The sequence below is a fragment of the Archocentrus centrarchus genome, chromosome 10 (assembly GCF_007364275.1).
Source record: "Archocentrus centrarchus isolate MPI-CPG fArcCen1 chromosome 10, fArcCen1, whole genome shotgun sequence".
NCBI classification, from domain to species: Eukaryota; Metazoa; Chordata; class Actinopteri; order Cichliformes; family Cichlidae; genus Archocentrus; species Archocentrus centrarchus.
This window is the reverse complement of record NC_044355.1, coordinates 9,086,241-9,109,104: the sequence shown is the minus strand read 5'-3', so window position 1 is coordinate 9,109,104 and position 22,864 is coordinate 9,086,241. Positions and strand designations below refer to the sequence as shown.

The following is a 22,864-nucleotide window of genomic DNA, read 5'->3' as shown; positions in this document are numbered from 1 at the left end:
ATTTTTGTGCCATTTTCCAACTCTTTTTCTTTATTGGAAAGACTTCTACTATATTTGAAATATGCAATGCCTGCGTCTGTGTGTGTTTCCCTTAATATTTCCCGAGGAGTGCATTTGGAAGACAGTTCGCCTCCAAGTGCATACACACACACACACACACACACACACACACATACACACACACCAGCCTGGCATATTTCAAATATGAAAGTGCATTTCAGCTAAGAAGTGGGAAGTGATTTATAAAAGGCTTTAGGGAAAGGGCTTTCTACGGAGAAGAGAGAAAAGACATGGCAGAATAACTCTTCAGAGACGGAGAGTGGGAGGGTGCTGCTGAACCTAATGTTATAGATAGCAGAGCAATCGGTAAGGCTGGATATTTTAGCGGTGGATCAGGATACAGTAGCTCAACCTAGTGAGTACAAAATGCACTTTGAGGTTGGAAGAGTGCAGGATAAATGAGCAAATAAATGAAATTTCACAGTTTTAATCCCCCAAACGGAGTGGTTCCAAACAGTTCAACAGGTGCTTTTAAACCAGTGACTGATTTTTTTTTTTTGTCACTGCTTGCTGCTAAGTGATGATGCAACACATATAATAGAATACATTCCTTTAGTGCTCAAATTGCTGGTTTATCTCATAAGAAGAAAGGCAGAAACAATGAAAAAACATGTATATGTGTATGGTTTTGTTTGATAAAGCTGATACAGTTTTTCTGTAAGAATCAATTGAGGATTAGTGGCTCATATTCATCATTTATTGCCACTTATTAACGGAAAGCAAAGTGTACAGGAAGCTGTCAGTGCATATCCAATTATACAGAAACATGTGAACCTGCACTTTATCAGTACACTTCAACCACCTGAAAAGGCTGAGAGGAAACACTGTCTTCCACCCTTAGTAAATTAAACAATGACTGAACACAAGTAAATTCTGTATACATCTATTTTTTAAACAGTTCTTGTATAACTTGCATGAAGCACAAAGTTTGAAAACAAAAATAAGCTCCTTTTTAACTGTTCCTAGTGGGACTGAGTCATATCAGCATCTGTCAGACAGACTTTGCTTGTGTGTGTGTGCCATTCTAAAACAGATTACCAGCCTGCAATCGCATCTTGGTGACTCAGCTCATCCCTTTAAAAAAAAAAAAAAAAAAAAAGAGGCTTACTCTAAAATGACCAGTGCAGCCACACTGATGACACTCCACACTCTCGTCTTTCAATGCCACAGCAGCAGTCAATCTACACTCGACAAAGCAAAGTCAGAAAAAGAGCTACAAATCCACAAACGGACCACTTCACACATGAAATGCCATCTTGTTGGTTCTCACAGTAACATTAAAATGCTACATTTGAGATGCTTAGGAGAATCTCAAGTTAAAAACTTAGATTTTGATTTTTTTCCCCCTAATTGGACTGCTTTCATTTTCTTGCTGACTGCTCAAAATGGTTTCACCCATTGGCACACACATTAATACATCGGTTTGACTATCCCACACACTTAAACACTGATGACACTTCCACATGTGGACTGGAGAAGCTGAAAATCTGACCACTGAACTTCTGATTAGTGGATAACCCATTCTATCTCTGAGCCACAGCCGCCTACACGCTGCCTTTTGTTCTCCAATTTGGTTTAATAATCTTATTATTTTTCCGTCTTAAAAAGGGAAACAACCAGAAGGAAAATAAATACTGTAGTCATAATGAATACAATAAGCATCATGGGAATGGATTAACAGCTAAAGCTACATTTCTGAAAAGAGCACTTTAACCCAAATCATTGTTTTCGATGAGAAGAAATCAGTTAATTATACCAACAATGTAACTGTAATAAATGAAATAACTCAATTCAACAAAAACATACTTGGTGTTGGGTAACCAATATCATCATTTTTTTCTTTTGTTTTTTAATCTGTCCTGTCCGGCAGCTTAAGCCAACAAAATTATGGTCTGCGTGCTGTGTGAACCAGACACATTTCAATATCTGGGAGCTACAGACAGCAAAAATGATGTTTCCAACATGACAAAAGTCAAAATCTGGACACAAATAAACTGCATGTATGAGGACAAGTCCTGTCATATTCATGATTCATACTGTAGTACAAAATCTTTGCCAGTACAATACCGAGGTTAAACTTTCAACACAGGATTGGGTCTCGTGTGGAAAATTTTGGTACCTGGCATGAGTGGCTGTCCAGTCATTCCCATGGGAGGCATCCCCAGGTTGTTCATAGCTGTCGCCCAGGCGTTGGGGTCAGACATTGGCATTGTAATCGAGTTGGAGTCCATTGTCATGTTGCAGATGCCTTCTGCAAAAGGACAAGCATGCACAGGGGGGGAAAAAAAGGACAGGGAAAAGCATCAGTATCATTCAAGTGACTTTTAAATCGCTACGACAAAAGGGTAACAGCAGAAGAAGTTGCCATGTTGTGGCAAAGACTGAGGTAGAAGATTGCTTTTAAGTGTGTAGCGCTGTCGTGGCATGTCTAGTTGCCAAATTGCTGCTTTAAGTCTGTGTTCTGTCTGAGACGAGAGAAGAGGCGAGGCCACTGTGACCCTGTAGTCAGCCTGACCACAGTGATTTCAGCAGCACTGTCACTGAGAATCTATTTTTTCTTGTGTTGTCGTTTGTTCATTTGGTGCACAGAGGTTCAACAGCCTGGCCTTTTGACACTGTCTGTCTCTGTGAGTGTACTGAAATGGCACCAGATGAAAATTTCACAAAAAAAAAGAAAAAAAAGAAAAACAAATCTTTCTTAGAATTGCACAAGGAGGTTAGAAAATAGAAAGAGATTCGTGCATACTGTATCTACACAAAATGTACACCAATAAGTTCCCCAGTGGAAGATCAGAGCTTTCCTTTGCAGCTGCAATAAGAAAATAATAAAGCGTAAAACAAGATTATCAAGGCGGGGAGCATAAATCCTGATTCTATCAGTCATTTGCCAGGCAGGCTGCAACTAAACCCTGAAAAACTAAACAATCTCCAACTTAGAAGGACAAATATGTACATATCAATTCAAACAGACAACTCCAGACTCGAGGTTTTCCTTCCAATTGTTGCATAATAAAGCAAACATATTCCGGTCCCCATAATAAAAAAGTCAACATGAACACATAAACCGTGTCCCATTCTTTCCATCTGCAATCTGAGCACCCTAAATGGTTTTGAAATCTCTTCTCTGGTTGACCTTTTTCTTTCTGACAGACCTGTAAATTGCTGTGACTGCAGCATGAGCCAAGAAACCCTCTTCGTTCCTGATGCCAAAGCCAACAGTCCTAATAATGAGTAGAGCAGTACCCTGCACATACTTCACACCTCAGAAGGTCTGTGACAGAGCTGACTGTGGCGCTAACTCTCTGCGTGCACGAATGTGTGTGTCTGACGAACAACAACTGCTATATTGGTATTCCTGGTGTTCAGACACAGCTGGGAATGTGTAATAATGCCAACCGCCTCTTTGCTTTCCTCTCTGAGCTGCTAATTTCAGAGCCGTCTGCTGTCGCTGCCATAGAGAGGCGTGATAAAACGCACAGTGTGTGTGTGTCTGTGTCTCTGATAATGCTGCTGACGAGGACTTCACAGGCTTGTTAACTAACACAACCCTATTAACTGGGGACACTATCGAGGAGTTGGAATAAAGGAGAAGAGGAGTTGTTGTGAGCTCTGGTGAGCAGCTGTGCTGAAGTTTACAGCACATAAACTGTTATCACTGCAAAGCTAATACAAACACACACTCAGGGGTGACAGGTGATGTCCTCAACCCAACCGAGTCCTCTTGCATGGTTTTAAAAAAAGAGCTTGGGGGGAAAAAACAATGTTGTTGGTGAAGGGAAAAACAGTCTTTTTATAATCTTTTCCAGGTTGTATAAGAAATTGCTGTGGACTTACTGTAAGTGACAGACTTTTCTGAGACTACTAGGGTGTTCAAGTGATATTAAAGATATTAAAATTATGCTGTGTTCGAGTGCTGTTATAGTAAAGTCAGTGAACAAGTATGAGGAGTTTGATAGGTCTAGCTTTAACAGTATGCATCCATGATGTGAATTTGAACATCGGAGGTGAGATCGTTCGAGCTATCACGTTGACAAGATTTTCAGAAAACTTCACCTCTGACCTTCAGATTGAGGTCAAGGTCACCGAGATTCGAACTCGTCTGTTTTTCTAGATTTTTGCCCAGTCTAACTTTAAGTAGAACTACTTTCAATTCCAAACTTGGGGTTGGAGCTCACATTCAAATCCTCATGCATTTGACAAGTTATAGACATTAAAGTGTCAAGTAGGTGAAGTAAATTCAGCTACAGTGGTCTGTTCTGTTTTTTGTTGCCCATGCTGCATTGTACCACCCTAATAACCCCTGTTTCATAGAAACACACTTTGTCCTTCATAAATCAATCATATGTTTCTGCCTTGCATCCCCCTGTACGTCAATATTTAAAGGAATTTTAATTTTGTTATGACCCTAAGGACAAGCCTTGGGTCCCCCTAAAGCAACAATCCTATGCCATTGAGTCGATATAAGTGATCTTCAGGGAGGAATAGCAAACAGCTGCTGAAGGATCCACACAAAGATACACACATGTGAAAGCACACACACCAAGGAGCAGATAAACAGTGCACAAGGTTCACCTTGCCAGAAAGGAGGAAAAGGAGCCAGGGATAATAGAGCCAATAACAGAATCAATGTTGGTAAATATTTCCAAATGAAAACATGGATTAGAGCACTTTGCTTTGCAGCCAGTTGTTTGCATGGAATAAAAAGTGCCTAAATGGCTCCCAGAATTTAAGAGTATTTATCAAGGTCAAATGATTGGAGAGGGAAAACTTACAGCAATAAGAAAAGGAAGCACTAACAGCTGAAAAAAAAATCTATTTTCAGCTGTTGGCTCAAGTAACTCATGTGAGTGCCCCATTAAGTTAAACAATTCATGAGTGTATCTAGGCTGTTATGAAACAAATGAAGATCTCTGAAGACCTCAGCTTAATATAAGCAAAGCATTTAAGAGTGGTTAGATTCAAAAAGAGTAACAATGGAGGCCCATTCACAGCATGTCCCCCATTGCTGTCTTCCAATGTTGTGCCATGTTATCTAATTTGATTATTTAAATCAGTAATTTATTAACCGAAAATGTCCAAAATTCTCAAGTATGATTGCATATGTCTTAGCTTTTTTGAACAACTTGGACGGAAATTTCAAAAAGCGTTTTTTATTTAACATTTACTGCAAAAATCAATTAACAATCAAGAGGAAGAAAAACAGCTGAATTTACTTTGTGTTCACTTATCTGGTGTATTAAGAAGCACAACTCTGAAAGAGTTCTGCATGCTAAGTAACAAATACTAATGGACATTCTGTGAAAAGACCAACATGTGTGTGTAACTCTACATCAGTATGATACACGTCTGTGTTACAGATATTGCCCATGGCAATTAGAGCAATAGCGATTTTGATTCAGCTGGGGTCCACCCGTTCCAAGGCTTTCCTGACACTCTCTGCGGGCTGTGACCAGCTTTTAGCTTCGCTAAAAGGTCCCCCAGGAGGCAGATAGGAAATTAAGTCATTTAAAGGCCCATTGGCCGTAAGCCCCAACAGCAGGCAGAGAGACGCTGGGGGCCATTTAGTCTAAAATGCACATGGTTTTAACAGCTAACTACAGGTTTATTACAGCCTCTAGAGAGTGAATTCAAGAGGGAGCATAAAAGATACAGAGACAAAAAACAGAAAGAATAGGTCATTTTTAATAGATAGTTGTGATGCTGACAAGACAAAATGACAGAAGAGTGAAGTAGAAAATGGAACTGAACTTCAAAATTGCAATAAATAAAGCACAGAGGACTGATGATAGTCATTACCACAAAGTAGGAACTGCAAAAACCTACAATCATGTATTATATTATTCCACTGCTGAACACAAAGTGGTTGAGCAGACAGATAAGTACAATTTAGGTTCAATACATGTCCTCCAACCAAATGAAAAACTAATACCCCAAATATTTGTTCCAGACGATGTTCTGACTTGTTAGTGTTGGGTAAAGCACTCGAAGGGAAATCTGCCACTTTCTACCACTGGAATCATGAGTAAAGTGGCATACTTATACAAGGAACGAAGAAATGCCTTTAGTGCAGAAGCAGCTCAAACAGTTGATGCATCCTTAACCTTAAACCTCTCCTGATATCTCCTGAGGTCTGTGTGTTTATGTTTAAGTGTTTTCTGAGTATGTGAGATAAATCAAAAGACTACATTATATACATGATAAAAATTCTTAGAACCTAAAAACATGAAGATCAGACTTACGCAACAGCAGAAAATCTAATTTTAAGGACAATTTGCACAACTTTATCTTTGATAAATTATGAAAACCTTCTCAAAATGGATAAATCTGTTCATAAAGATCACTATTTTTTCAATTACGTACGTGCCTAACATACACAGGCACATATACGTACAGAGTGTGTGTGTTTAATAATGCATGACTGCCCTTCTTTCTGCTTCTTTGATCTGTTAATTATGATAAAACTAGTAGGGGTCTGGTGATTAGTGGTAGCAAAGGCAAGAGTGCCCAGAGTGTTATACTGCATCTCACTTAGGACCAAAAAAGAAGACAACAAAGTGAAGATGTAAAGATGACAGATGAGGCCTGAGGACAGACTGGCCTCATGGGGGTAAAAAAAAAAGGGTAAGAAACTCCCTGTGCCATTTCACTTTCAATCACCTCAATATTTCTGATACATAAAATAATTAATGAGAATGGAGTACTGGGAGAAAAATTCTGATTTTTGTTCCTTTTTATAAAAGGAGGGGTTTATCTGGTTCTGGTAGCTTAGCTTGACATTGCATTAAACATTGCTGGTGATGCTGAGACACATTTTTCATGACTGGTTATCTAACGTTTTCTTTCAGAAAGTTGCATTTGTGTCTGTTACTTTTCCACAGACATCAGCTTCATCTGAAGGCAAACAAGAGGAATATTTTATTAGATTTTAAAGCAATAAGTTAGATACCAAACCATGTTAAACACATAAGCTGTCAGTCAAATAGCAGACTACCAACTACAAGACTCATGGTTTTCTACTGTTGTAGAAATAAAGTAATTTCAGCACCTTGCAAACGTGGATGAGAGGCAACCTCAGGCATTTTATTGTACAGAGGATTTAACCAGGGCAGAGCTTTAAAATTTTAACCATAATGCAGTCCCAAAAGCGCTGCTGAAAACGGGTGTTACAAAATACTGCCAGCAACCAACTGCAAATAAATTAATTGCAATTTGATGGTTGAGAGTGTATCTTTGTGTCCAACATGTGACTGTGGGTTTAGTGAGGTGGTGGTGGCAGAGGTTGTCAAATCAAATTACAGACTCTAAAATTAGATTGGAAAAACTACCCTGAACCCCAATTCTCAGCAGAGGTGAAATTCCAGCTCCACAAAAAATACTAAAGAGACCAATGCATATCTAATGACTAATGCATAATGTATATTATAGCCCAATCAAGTGCTCACGCTTATTAAGACCCAACTGCTTGCAAGAGTCCATCTAATGAGTCAAAGTGCCAAAAATCCCACTCTCTACAGAATTTAAAGCTACAAATACATTTGAAGGCAGGAAAACAAATTATTTATTGCAAATCACACCAAACTGTCACCACAAAGCAACAACAAGTGTTGTGTAGTGATGGTGTGTAGCTTTTGCCTTTCAATAAACAGCTTCTTTTACATCTTGTCAACGGGACTACAAAGTGAGTGTTAATTACGCACTGACCCATATGTCTAAGAATTACAGATATTTATAAGCAGAATTGCAATATTTTCATTATAGCTATTCTGCAACATTACTATACCATTCCAACCCCAAGCACACAAGGGATAGCAAAGACTCAACAAAAGCTGCTATTGTTGCTAATATGTTTGTAATAAAAACGATAAAACCCATCCTTTAATTCGTTCATCCCAACAAGTCATCCACACAGAGTAACTGGATAATACTGCTGACATAATAAACCAACAAATTATTGCTGCTCTCTCATGACTCCAACAAGCTTTGCTCAGCAAGTACAGCTAAATGCCTAATTTCAATTCCCTAAATGAGTTCCATCGCTGGATTTGAAATGGCTCAATGCTGTTGCTGTGCCTTTTAAGAAAATACTGGATGATTAGAGTACTCTATGAAGCAAAGATGCTAGTGCACATTGGGGGGTGGGGGTGTAGAGCCATAAACACGCAATATGACAAGTGGCAATGACTGAAAAAAAGAAAAAGATGCAGTGATGCACAGTGGACATCAGCATTTATCTCACTGAAAGAGGTCTTACTGAAGACTTCTGTGATAGGCATATTACTTATAGTAAACAACCTCAATGCCTACTGCCTTATCTGTAGCTATTTTTATACAAATGGAGCAGAGGCCCTTGTGTTTGTGTCAATGTTGTCAAGGAGGAACATCCGTTCCAGGACAGGAGCATGGCTCTTCCCTTCCTTATCGGGCCGAGAGAGGTGACAGACAAGAACAGATTACTCCGACATCTCGGGGTGGGGGAAGAGGGATGGGAGATAAAAAGCATGAAAAAGAGAGAGCGAGAGAAAAAAGGAGATAACAAACAGAGTTGAAACATGACCACATCAATATTATCAAAGCATTCTCAATAATGTGATGGGGACTAGGATGGGGGACGCTATAGGACATGCCTGTGTCACATATCTTTAAAGATGGTGCTTGGAAAGGAACTCAATGAGGACTCACTGCCTTGTGAAGTTTCTGAAATTGTCATATTTTAATGCTTTGCTTCGTTGGTGGTCATATAGTGATGATGAAGTTGTGAAAAAAGGATCAAACTCACAATGCAGTTGCCTGCAGTGTTTTCAACTCGACTTGTAGTTCCCATATACACAGTTTCCCGATTCTGAACATTTTGGTTGATCAAAATATAAAGTCTTATGCTGAGGTGACATTGATGGATGTATCTGTAACGCCACCAAGCAAAACAAGGTTCAACTCTAACTGGGGATCAAGCTGAAGAGCTGCGCAATCAGTTCTGTTGCAGGATCTTTGCTAAAGAGGCCTCAGCCCTGGTAAACAACAGCAGACAAAATGATTTAGTTGCTGCTTCCTCCACTAATTGCTAGTATGACTGCCCCCATTAAAACAGCCTTTGGGATCTGCAGCTTCTCATATGTGCTCCCTTGCCTGCTCGGTCCTTAATTACTGTGTATTAATACAAAACAATATCTGCTGTCTAATATATATCAGACTTCTGAGTAGTCTGAAACAAATCAGGGCCAATAATGTTGGCAAACACAGGTGCAGAGCAATGTCAAAGACCCAGGTCTGCTGCTCTAATTGTTCGGTCTCCCAGTTCTTATTGAAACTAACATCTTTCCTATATACCGTATTTTCCGGAGTATAAGTCGCACTTTTTTTCATAGTTTGGCTGGGGGTGCGACCTATACTCCGGAGCGACGTATATGTGACATTTATAACACATGAACCAAAATACTCCAGCCACTTGACATCTCCGTGAACTGCAGCTTTAAGGCAGTCTTGCGTAACCTGTGGGCACAGTGGATGGAGAGCACAGCTTAACGGCAACTGGGAGAATGCGCCACCCAACTTTCCTGGAAGTCATTGGATGGATCAAGAAAACATGGGCTTCAGTGACAAACCATCCTGTTGGGATTCAGAAAGGCTGGAATAATTGGAACTGCAGCTGACGACGAGTCTGACTAACGCGACACAGAAGAGGAAGCGGCGCTTCGTCTACGGAGTGTACGGAATTGTTTAGAAGTGACACCGAGGATGAAGAATTCAATGGATTGATGGTTTGGTTAACTTGTTAGTATGTTCTTTATGCTATGGTTATCTGAATAACTTAATGTTACGTTAACATACTGTAGCGATTCTCCTAGTTAGAGAGCGTGTTGATGTTGTGGGATTTCGGACTGTTCGGGAGGTTCGTGAAGGCAGCATGGAGAGAGAGAAAAAGACGAGAGCTTGCCTGTGTGTGTGTTGCTGTTCCGCTGTTGTAGTTGTGGTTGGCGTGGCTGTGGCCTACAGCAGCCGTTTTTCTGTTAATAAAGACGACCTTTGTTGTGAATATCGCCGACTTTGGAAGTGTGTTTACAACGTTACAATACCGAACACGTGTTCGTTGTGCGTCATGTAGCTGAATGTGCTACGTTAGCATAACGTAGGTGTAACCGTGTTCGTCCTGTTCTTTAATCCATTATTATTTTAAATTGCCGTTCAAGATGGAATTTGTGCTCTGAGTCTCGGATTCTATCAACCCCCCCAAAAAAGTGCGACTTATAGTCCAGTGCGACCTATATATGTTTTTTTCTTCTTTATTATGCATTTTTTGGCTGGTGCGACCTATACTCCGGAGCGACGTATAGTCCGAAAAATACGGTACTTGCAAATGACAAGTGCAAAGGAAAAATTAAAATCTCTAGACAGAAAGTTTGGGAAAATTACATATTTTGGCTGGAAAGGCTGCTGCTTCCATGACCTAGCCTCAGACAAGCGGTAGAAAAATGGATGGACTGATGGATAGATGGCCGGGTATAAATACAACAATAAAGTAAATGCTAAGGTTTTGCTCTGTATATACCACTCTGAATAAGTTATTCTTTGGCAAAACATCAAATGCACTGTCTTACTTTGGCAGTCGACACACAATCGATTATTCTGAATCTCTTTAATCATCACAACTGAAAACATCCTTTGCTAAAATATTGCTGTCAGCAGAAGAAATGCTGCAGGCCTGAGAGGATGCAGGAGCAAACTGAGTGTAGGACTGATTTTAATGATGAAACAAAACAGCTGCTACTAATCTGCCGGAATGATGAGCTCTGAAAGACAGGAAGTCACTTTAATGAATATATCTACGGAGAAAGCCGATATCCTTCTGTCCACCCTGACAGCAGCGAGGATTTGCCCAATTACTGAGAAGCAGATTATTTTCCTGTATTTGTCACACCTGAGAGAAAAACGTAAGACAGCTGGGAAATCTGTGAGACAAACATTAGGGATGGGAGTAGGGCTGTGTCTTTTTCATTTTGTGGCCTATTAATTTGAACATGCACAATGAATCACTGAAGTGATATATAATGTAAAACTCTATTGCTGGCTTATTAATTTAAACATGAACAATGAACCAGTGAAGCACTACATTAAACTGCATGAAGGCTGACACATGGCATAAGCAATGTTTGTGATGTGCATTTCATTCCAGATACCTATCTGCCATTTAGACTCTACTCGTTAAAAAAACACCAAGTCCTAGATCTCATTACTCGGCAGAAGAAATGGCTTCTCATTTTAATGTGCAAATGATGTACAGCACCTATTCCAGTGTCCTGGAGGGGGTATGAGCAACAGCGGTAGAGACTATGAATCTGGAATATTTTAAGCTGGCCAAGCTGTCACGTCATTAAATACTGATTTGCGAGTAGGTAATCTAATGGTACAAATGTGAAGAAACACACTAATACAAGAACATCAATCTAAAAGGAGGGAGATGTAATAGGCAATTTGCTCGTTTCAAGTTGTGCAAAAGGAAAATGTGAAAATGGTATTGAATCCGGCGGGATCTGTGCCACCAATTTATGTGCCACACAAAGTTAAGTGCTTAAATAGCAAACTACTTGAACCACATGAACTATGATTAACCCTACATACATTTTCTGTACACACAATGACACAATTACAAGAGCTTTTTACTTTTGTTTTCATATTTCCTCAAATAGCGGCCAGGGCATATAATTAATTTCTCTTTTTAATAAGTATATGCAATTTTACATTAATTTAAGCTTTGACATGATGTGTTTCTATTTAGCCTGTTAAAGTTACTGTCTTATGCAGTTAAGACTGTCAGAAGTGGTCTTTGTGTCACAGCTCTATTGCTGCTCCTGACTAGAGTTGTCACAGTGCTAGAATTTGAACCTTGATTCCAATATCCGAGACAATACTTCAATTAAATTCAACAGTCGTGTCAAGGTGCATTATATTGTAAGGTAAAGACCCTACAATAATTACAGAGAAAACCCAACAGTCAAAACAACCCCTATGAGCAAATGTTTGGCGACAGTGTGAAGGAAAAACTCCCTTTTAACAGGAAGGATCCTCCAGCAGAACCAGGCTCAGGGAGGGGCAGTCATCTGCTGTGACCGGTTGGGGCTGAGGGGAGAAAGACAGGACAAAAGACACACTGTGGAAGAGAACCCAAGGTTAATAATAACTAACTAATGATTAAATGCAGAGTGGTATATAAACAGAGTGAAAAGATTTGAATGAAAAGACTGTGCATCATGGGAACCCCCCCAGAAGTCTAGGCCTATAGCAGCAACCTTATACTTGATAACATTTGACAGCATAAGGAGACCAAAAATAAAGAGGCATTATTTATGTATTTATTCGATTAGATCAATCAAACAAGAACATCAATGACAACACTACTTTAAAGTTATCTGACATTTGGCAAAAAAACATTCACAGCCATAAAGTATCTATAGCCTATTACAAATATTATAAGATTCTTTAAAGTAGCGCATAACAAAACAGAAGACGACAACATTTTTAGGCTGTCTGAAGTGCTGTGCTTCTGGTGACTCTGCATTTCGTTGCTTATCAAACAGAGTTGGCATGGCAGGTTGCCACTGTGTCTGTCTAGTTGCAGGTAGACTTATTGTCACCTCAATCTGGGACTTTAAGACAAAAATAACACTTTTTAGATACAAACAATTCTGTCATCCTGTTAAATTCTGATAATGCGCTATTTACCAGCTTAGACAAATCAGCTCTTTCACAGCTCCAAGCCATATAAAACACTGCTACTGCCAGACTATTAATGTGTTCTACTAACCGAGCTCACATTATTCTTTACATTGGTGCCCAATAGATTTTAGGATTTCAAATCAGTTTGTTCTATATGAAAGGAGGTTGCCTTGGAGTTTGATATTTTAGAATCAATAAAATAAAATAAAATCCTTGTACTAACATACATGGAACTAAATGTACAAGTTCCAGGTTGTTTATCTCAGCTTCTTATTAAACACAATGCTGCTCAGTCTTTGATCGCAGGCTCATAACTTGTTGGTTATTCCTTGAGACCGAGGATCGGGGGGGCAGAGCACCCGGTGGCACCGGGACTTTGGAATAGTCTCCCACTTCATTTAGCGGACTCTGTGGACTCCTTTTAAAAGGAGTTAAAAACTTTAATGAGGTCTTTTCTTGAGATTCTTATTGATCATCACTATGATTATTCCTAATTTCAATTATTTTGATTTTATAGCACTTTGTGATATATCTATGAAAAATGCTTTCTAAATAAACTTAAATTAAGATATTAATGTTGAGATGGATAGGACTAATAATGTTTGCTGCAAACCTCCAACATTACCATTATTGTTTTATTAATCAGCCGCTAGCTGCTACCTTAATGATAACTAAACAGACGGCTAATGTGGTTTAAATCTAATCTAGTGGTTTAAAAGCCAAACACTTTTGGCACAAATCATCACAGTGACAAAGACTGATGTGACACGCACTGTAAGTTACCAATGAGAGCAGTCACAGATCACCTACTCCTAAATGGTGCCTCTGGTCAGACCAGAAATGCTACACCCCAACTCTGTTATAACTATTTTTTTGTTTTTATTTTTTTAACTGGATCCTTTTTTTAAAAGTATGCACAGAGAATACAATAATTTTAATCATAATTTGGATGCTGATTTGATTCTGTGCTTGATTATTACTTTTGGTTCCATAATCATTTTAAACACATTTGCTAAAGAGAAAGTTGGCTTTTTTTGCTCAACAATAGCTGAGGTAAGGTTCAGCCCCCCACCCCCACCCCGTGACCCTTAAGCATGGATGGTAACAATTAAAAATTACTACAACTTTTCCTTGTCTGATTACAATGGAAAAATAAGTAAGCCCTTTTGGGAAGTAATCTTATTTTTTTCATGTGTTAATTATCTTATAGCCATATGACAGCTGAGTGCAATACATATATGTAGTTGTATATTTAAAATATAAAATCAAGTGGTGTTTAACTTTCCTGTGACCTAATCTATTGTGACTTTATATTTCAGTGCTCAACCAGTCAGCATAATGAATTTATATAGACATGGACACTGACGAAATAAGACACCCAGAATCCTGTACATGTTATTTTAATTGAACTCTCATTCACTATGCATTATGTCAGAATGTGACATATCATAAGCAATTTGCATAACTTCTAGCTCTCCCACAGAGGCTGCTTGTTCACCTGAAAACTGAAGCAATCTCAGACACGGAGAAACAACAGTAACATCAGAAGTTTATCAGAGATATAACAAGTTGTGCTACATCCAAACTTAACATCAAAAGGTAAGTCCATAAGGTAAGAAAGCTGAACTAAAATGTGGCTTTAAACAAAAGCTGAACAGTGCAACCGAGCTTTCATTTATACCACAGAGAAAACATTCAACACTACAGTATCTTACTGCTTCACAGTGGTTCACAGACAAACCAAAGGAGAACAGACCCATTAATGAGTTGTTCTCTAGTTAGAGAGTAAAAGATACCAAGTGATACACCCATATTTAGAAATATGTCCAGACAAAAAATTAGGAGCTCAGAATAGCTAAACATCACTCTCATTATCTCACTACATTTAGGTCCACTGGAAAACTAAATAAATAAAACAAAAAATCCAATAAGAACAAAAAAACAATACCGAAAAGCAGCCCGGGTTCTGTGATTAAAGCCAAAACAACTAAAATATCTTATAATTAAATACATCCCAGTATTTGTGTATGCAATACAGCATAGTGGAATCTAGCAACTTTCTAGGTTTCTATCTATAATGCTGTAAATTTCTGGAACACATAAGTCCTCTGAGATTGCAGACACTATGATTTGGCACTACATAAATAAAATTGAACTTAAATTTAATTCAACTACCTTTGAAATTTAAATTTTAAGTCTATCACTTAGCATTAAATATTAGAAGAGGTGTCCTCTGGTTCAGGGAAGGTGGGCCTGAGCTCTCTATGAATAAACCTTAATTAAATTGAAATCTGAACAGTGCTAAGTCAACAATCTATTCTTGTAAAGGGAGGCTAACCCACTCTAGATCGATGTTAAAATGCAGTGATGCAAACCAAGTGACCAAGTGAGTGTAAATTTTACAAGGGAAATGTTTTAAATGTGTTTCACATATTGTATTTCTATATTTTGAAATTCTATAACTACAACAAAACAAGTACTGATATTACCACTACAATTAATCTACATCTTTGTGCTTTCTGGGTTGGCTCAGTCCTGTATAACATGTCTGAAATTGTCTCTAATAACTAAAACAGGATGCCAAACCAAAAGTAAGCAAAGACCAAGGATCAATAAAAATGCTGCCAACTGAGGATGGATCAGATGGTGACTTGGAAAAGGGAAGGGGGGAAAAAAATGAGAAAAGGATGGAAAGCCTCCAGTTTTAGGAGAAAAACAATACATAGGCTCCCAACTGTACTACAGCCTGTAGTTCAAAGCTGGTTAAATCTGATGAGAAACTGAACAGCTGTGCAGTAAAATTGATCCCACATGTGATGTCAAGCACACAATCTAAAGCAAAAAAAAAAAAAGGTTCTGTGCGCTCAGCTCTCACAGGTTCGTACTACTGCAAACAACAGGGACATACCACTGGCATGAAGCCAACCAATGTGTAGCTTGATACCCCTCTTGCTGATGAAATTTAAAATGTGAACCTCCATAATTTTCATAATTTCAACATGAAATTAGTTTGAAAATGAAACTGTTAAAAAAGTGCTATATTCAATACAATGACCTCTATCATGACATTCTGAGACCATCATTTTGCAGTATAAACACTTTCCAGTCTTTGCTTGTGCTTGCCATTTAATGCTCTTTAATAACCTTGTAAATATCATCTCCCAACACAGAAGAGGGTTGAAAAGCAAAAATATGCTCAGTACTGGTGTTGGCTGCCCTTCTAATAAGGTTTTCTCCTCTCCCCACCCCCAATTTATCTTTAATACACAGATGTGAAATTAGCTGCAGACCTTATTTATTGTTATGAAAGAGAAGCTTGAAGGTACCCCCCCCTAAGATAAACTGTTGCATGATAGTAGGTGAAAACTTAAAACAAAGGTAGTGTCAGAGAAATATGCAGCTTTTTTCCACCCTCAAGTTTCACAGGCAGAAATCTCAGGAGTGACCAAGTGTGAAGTTCAGAGGGCCTTATTAATCTCCTCCTCAGTGCTGTCAGTGCTTATGTCTTCCATCACCCCAAGAGGATATGGAGGAAAAAAGGATACCCTAAGTAAGGATTTATGTGAGTATTTATACAGTGCAAAAATATAGTGTATATTAATAAATTCCAAAAGCATGCCAGGCAGCTCAGATGAATGAGGGTTAGGGCAAAGATTATGGTATAGATGAAAAATGAAAACCAAACCAATGCCTATAAAACATGGCTTCTCATGGTAATACAGTTTTAGTAGACATGACACACTGTAATACATTTTTAAGTGAACAGAGACTAGCTATATAAGCTCCTCCAAGTTTTTAGGACTGATACTTTCCAGTCAGCCTGCGCCCAATTTGCAGCCTTAAGTTCACTGTTTAACAAGTCGTCATTATACAGACAATTGTTTAGTTCAAGAGACATAAATTGAATGTACTTATTGATGCCTGAAGGACAGCTTGACAACTTTGGGGAAGAAAAACAAGTTGAAGTGCTTCATATAATCCGTTTTCTTTCTCCTTTGAAGTTTAAACTGTCAAAACTAGAGACCAGGGCCTGAGAAAAAAAAGTTGTGGGACTGTCATTCTTTGTTGTGGTACTTTAGGTCCTCATTGCTTGTTATGTTATGCCATTCTTGGAGAGAAAATATCTTCTGATGGTCACGGTTAATCAACAGCTGGAAAAGTCCTGAAGCAAACTGTAAAACAATTACAAGCCTCTGACAGACAGCGTTTTTCCTCCATCAGCTCAGCCTAAAAATAAAGTGAATGTCCACTGAGTTAGCTTGAATGATACTGACTGAATAGTCAGTTTTATATCTTTTAGTTGGGGTTTGTAAAGTCTGTGAAATCACATAAAGTCACAAAATTGTTATTTGTTCAGGCACAATAATCCTATCACCTGTTGATAGCAAAGGTTTCATACAACTCCTGGTTTTCTTATGAGCAATTCAATTCAAACGAAAACCATGTGATAATCAGTTTATTTGCATGAAGGCATAGAGCATCTGTTTAGAGAAATGCAATGTGATTGCAAGATTTGTTGACCTATAACTTGTTGTCGTTGGGTAATATGGTTTACTTATGACTAATTATAATAAATGAAATTTCATACCGAGTGTAACTTGTGATCCCAACTGTGACCATTATTGGCTACATGGAGTTTATTATTTTTGGTTCAAATCAAACAGCTCCATATAAAGAAACATAAAATCAGAATAAACTGAAATTTATAGACAATACAGTGGAGTAAAACAGCATTTTCCCCTTCATGATTTCTTAGTGTTTTGCATATTTGTCACACTTACACGCTTCAGATCATCAAACAAATATAAAATGCAGTTGTTAAATGATAATTTTATTTATTAAGGGAAAAGAAAAACTCATCCAAACCTACGTGGCCCTGTGTGAAAAAGTAACTGCCACATAAACCTAATAACTGGTTGTGCCACACTTGGCACCAAGAACTGCAATCAAGTGTTTGCAATAACTGGCAATGAATCTTTCACATCGCTGTGGAGGAATTTTGGCCCTTTACAGAATTGTTGTAATTAACTCAACTCAACTTTTATTTTCAATTGCTGTCGGATGTACTGTACAAGACAGGCGGAGAACTGGAATTATGTTTCCCATGACCCACAGTGTGCAAAGAGCGTGTTCAATATAAAATATGAAATATACAATATACACTCAGAAAAATGTGCACAATATACAATATACAATATATAATTAAGCCATATTGAAGGATTTTCAAGCATAAACGGCCTGTTTAAGGCCATGCCAGAGCATCTCAATCTGATTTAAGTCCGGCCTCTGATTAGGCCACTCCAAAACCTTCGTTTTGTTTTTCCAAGCCATTCAGGGATGGAATTGCTGTTGTGATTATTGTTCTCAGCTTCAGGAACTGATGGCTGGACATTCTCCTTCAGGATTTTCAGGTAGAGAGCAGAATTTATGGTCCTGAAGGAGCAAAGCAGCTACAGACCATCGCAATACCACCACCATGTCTGACTTTATAAAATGCTGATGGTTTCATGCCAGATGTAACCATAAGTTACAAAACGTTCAAATTTTGTCTTGTCAGTCCAGAGAATGTTTTTCCAAACATCTTTCAGATCATCAAGATGTTTTGTGGCAAATCTGAGACGAGGCTTCGTGTTCTTTTTGGTCAGTAGCAGTTTTGGCCTTGGAACCTTCCCATGGACTTTCCCAATCACCTTGAATTACGAACACTGACGCCTGTAGTTCTTTTGGTGTTATTCTTGGTTCTTTTTTCTGGGTTCTTCTGGATGAGTTGTCAATATACTCTTGAAGGAATATTGGGGGGGGTCACTCCTGGGAAGTCTGGCAAGTAAGGCCTGGGTGTGCCTGAAACTGAACTCAGCTTTCCCAAAAATATAATTAATTACAGTTAATTCATGAATTACCTGGGGGGTAGTACTGTAGATAGCCATGTAAAAGTTGCTTTCAGAGTTAAAGCAGCTGTTGAGGGACACAAAGGCATGACACTGTTCTGATTAAATGTTTTGTTGCATGTAAACACTGGACTATATTAAGTCACATTCAGTCTAGAGTGCTGACCACAATGAAAGAAAATGTGCATGTGAGCCAGTGACAACTGAGCAACCATTTATTGAAGAAGGCCACAGGTGCAGCTTGTAACCTTTAAAAACAAAAAAAATGTGTTTTCTATGCTCTGACTAGCTGGTATAGAAGACAGAGCAAAAAAGGTATAAAACAATGTTTTCATGACATTGTTTCTTTATAATTTACGTATATGACGCTGACCCTCCAGCAACACTGGAGACTCAGAAACTCAGTACCAACTGTGGGAAAAAGCATTTGTTTCAAACAAATGCTTCTGTATACCTACAAACAATTCCATTAAACAAACTCTGGGGACTAGCAAATTCGACACTGAGTACTTTCTCTGCCTGGCAAAGCTTCTTGTGTATACCATTAACTAAAGCCAGAAGCATAATTACTTCCTGAAGATCAATCAAAAATTATACGGCCTATAAAATAATGGCCTGCAGTTCAAGGAAGGCGGTAAGGAAGTAAAGTCAAGAGGAAAGCAGAAACTTTAGTGCAAGTTTTGAAAGCATTAATTACATGGATTTCGAGGCTAAGGACACAATGGTGCAAAAATGTCTTTATCAGCAGTTCCAGCTCATACCCATGAGACCTCAGGCTACTTCTGCCAGCAAAAACATCTGCTAAATCTATGAGTATGGCCTGAAACATGTCCAAATAGACCAAAATTTCTGCAGAAAGAAAATGGTCTGGATTTAGCACAGTCAGCTGCACAAGAATGAGTAAAGAACTGGGGTAAAGAGTAAATATTAATCTTTGTGACATGACTATCCTGGGAACCTGGACAAATTAAGTTTAAAGTTGTTAATAACAGAATGGATCTGTAATGGGAGCTGAACCGTTGTCATAAGAGGCCACCATAGCAGGTTTGATCTGACAGAATTTTACACCGGATACAACCCCAACGGGGATTTGTGTTTCTGGCTGGAATTGAACCAGCGACCTTTTAAAGATTTAGTTTCTTATATGTTCTCACCATAAAACTAAAAGAGCTAATATACAAATGGATTTGGATAACCTGGCTACAAATACTGCTCTGATATCAGCAGCACGTGGCATGTACTTCAGGATGTCTGTGAATCCTGTTGTAGTTCTGTCTGCCATGGTTTACTTCGAAACATTAAAAAGCAGTGATGATTAGAAGTAGAAAATTACAATAAAAAATTAAATTCTGTTATCTATAATGTAAAAAAACAAAACAAAAACATTTGTCAGGAATCATAAACAGCTGGACACAATTGTTCATTATCCTCGCCATACCATTGGAAATGTGTATAAACAACTCTGCTACCCTCAACAAGGTTTAACTATTCATAAAAAAAATTATAAACTAATATAGTAGAAATTTAATATGGGTATGGTTTCATAAGACATATATAAACAACCCACAAAACAGTCTGTACCCATTTGGCATTTTGATGATACACAGAAATGCACCTTTTTCAGAATTATTCCAGCCCTTATCACACCAATGACAAGCGCATAGATAAGCACAGGCAGAAACAGACTGTCTCTAAAAAGGGGGCAGAGAAACTGCTTTCTCATTCACATTAAGAAATGGGTTGATAAGATATATTTTTAGGTTCTACGAGCAGCTGCTCCCTGGTTGGTACAATTGCCATAGCCAGCGCCAACCCCAGACTGGAATAGAATCTCTGGAAAACAAGGTTCAGGCCCTGGATTTAGCCCTGTCCGCCTACTGACTCCTGAGTTGTTGTCATCTCCCCATGCTGCTGACTACTGCAGCAGGTGACAGCATCTTATCAGCAGCTGCCAATTACAACATGGGAATCTTATCAGCAGTAGCCAATTAGAACCAGGGGACTCGCTGTGAGGAAATGTCAACAGCTCAGTGAACTTGCCAGGGCTCTTATCTGGCCACGCCTCTTCATCCAGGCAGCTTTCTTTGAGCTTGTCACAGTAACGACTGCCAGTGCAATGTTGTGACAAGAAGGGATGGAGGAATAGCAGGGTTTCAAAAGAGCAAGCCTCCCAGAAAGACTCCACACTTCCTGAGAGCTGCAATATTTTAGTAGGCTTCTGACAGATGATGACTGGAAAGCTTCAGGATTCTTTCGCTTTTACCTGGGTGGGTGTCCAGGCTGAATGCCTAAGAATATATTAAAAATTTAGGAATGCAACTCTGTATATGGGGTCACAACTCAGTAAATTTTGAATACAGCCAAGGAAGCAATAGCAATGCATCAAAGTGGATGCATTTTATTCAATACTTTCAACTATAACGGGAAAGGCAATCTAAAGCTGGCATGCATTTTAAAAATAACTGTAAATAATGGCAAAACTGAGACCTGTGTACTCTTAAGTATAAAACAAAATAGTTATAGAGACAATGTGCTACAATAACCTGACTGCACTCCGGACCCGTCACTCACTGGAAAATACTTAGTGTATAATGAAATAAAGTACAACAAAGGAAGCTAAAATATAAACCTAGTAAACAGGAGGAAAATGAAAATATTTGCCATGATATCATATTTAAAATGAGCATACACTGATCAATGGTGTTGTACACTGACTTAAAACATTTTCAAATCATTGCAAACTTTTTTAAATTACATTTTTACAAAGTGTCCCAAGTTTTTGGAAGCCACGTTTAAAGTAGTTATTTTGTTGCATGGAGGATTGGTGCTTTTTTTATCATTTCACACCATGGTTACAATAACTGTATGAATAACTATTGAGTGCTCGAACTAAAACATTACAGAAGAATCTGAAGGTTATCTGGGCTTTACATTTTTAAGATATTGAAAAATTATATTTTTTTGTTAACTGGGGAAAGAGATGTCATTCAAGAAAAAACAAATTCTTCAATTTAAAAAAGTTAAAAAAAAAAAAAAAGAACTATGCAGACTTCTTAACACGCGATTATTTCAGTAGACAAAAAAAAATATGGTGCAGACTGAATTTTTGTTCACCAATTTCAGTTAAAAAAATACAAAAAAAACCATCTATCTTAGATGTCTAAATATAAGAACAGTGGTTCATACCCAGGTTGGGACTGATAAATGAAACCATGCCAACATGATCAATACTAAAATATATGAAAGGATATCGGCAATGAATATTTTTACTATCACTCCAACAGCTGGAGGTGTAGACAGGCATTTTTCTGTTGTATGTCATCAACTGCATCACTGGTCGTGAAACTTAATGGGAGATACATTAGTATGGATGGGCTTTTAAGACCATATATAAAAGATTCTAGTAAACAGTGACCTCCACCGAGACATGAAGCATTCAATACATCATGGTCTGATGCGTTCTTTAGTAAAGCTCTGTGAATGGAGGTCACTGGAGTTATTTCAATAGATCATCTTTTTTCTAATGGTAGCATGGCTGACTAGAGCCTTGAGAGATACCTTCCTTAGCAGAACAGCATAGCTCATGGCAGACAAAAACCTGAGATTCCTTTATAAACGCCTTTAACTGGCTTGGAACAGCAACAACACTGCAACAAAGACATTTTCAGCAGCATATTGTGGTATGGTATTGTGGAACACATTGCCACTGCATACTCACAGCTGATCTCCAATATAAAGGTTTAAAATAGAAACAAGGATGAACCATGTTTCTGTCTGCACTGAACCAACTTTTTTCCTATCAGGGCATGTTTTTATATATGTATATTTAAAAAAAACAAAAAACATTCAGGATAAAATTCCAAAAACTAATTGCAAAGTGAATACAGCTGATGTTTCTTTATTTGAGATCACAAGCCATTTTTACCGTGTGCATCCAATGTCTGGGAGAGAAAAGCCTTTACGTTTTCTGCTTCAGCCACTTGAAACACTCTGTAATTTAGTCGGACAAATGGGAACTGTAAATTCGAACAATTAAGTCTCATAGCAAAGCACATGTAGAAAACTGTCAGAGAAAAGGATAAAGACCTTTACCTGACAAAAAAGGAAGTCCCATTGCATGATGAAAGGGTGGGCACCCTTGGCAAATGTGAAAGAGAAGGAGTGTAAAACTGTAGCTTCCCTTCCAGTGGCTTTGACAAATGGCTCAA

At 38.3% G+C, this 22,864-nt stretch overlaps 1 pseudogene; it reads right to left on the bottom strand.

Annotated features, from left to right (window-relative positions):
- The window catches only part of LOC115787150 (ecto-NOX disulfide-thiol exchanger 2-like), a 196,684-nt pseudogene that overhangs the window by 53,520 nt on the left and 120,300 nt on the right, over positions 1–22,864 (bottom strand).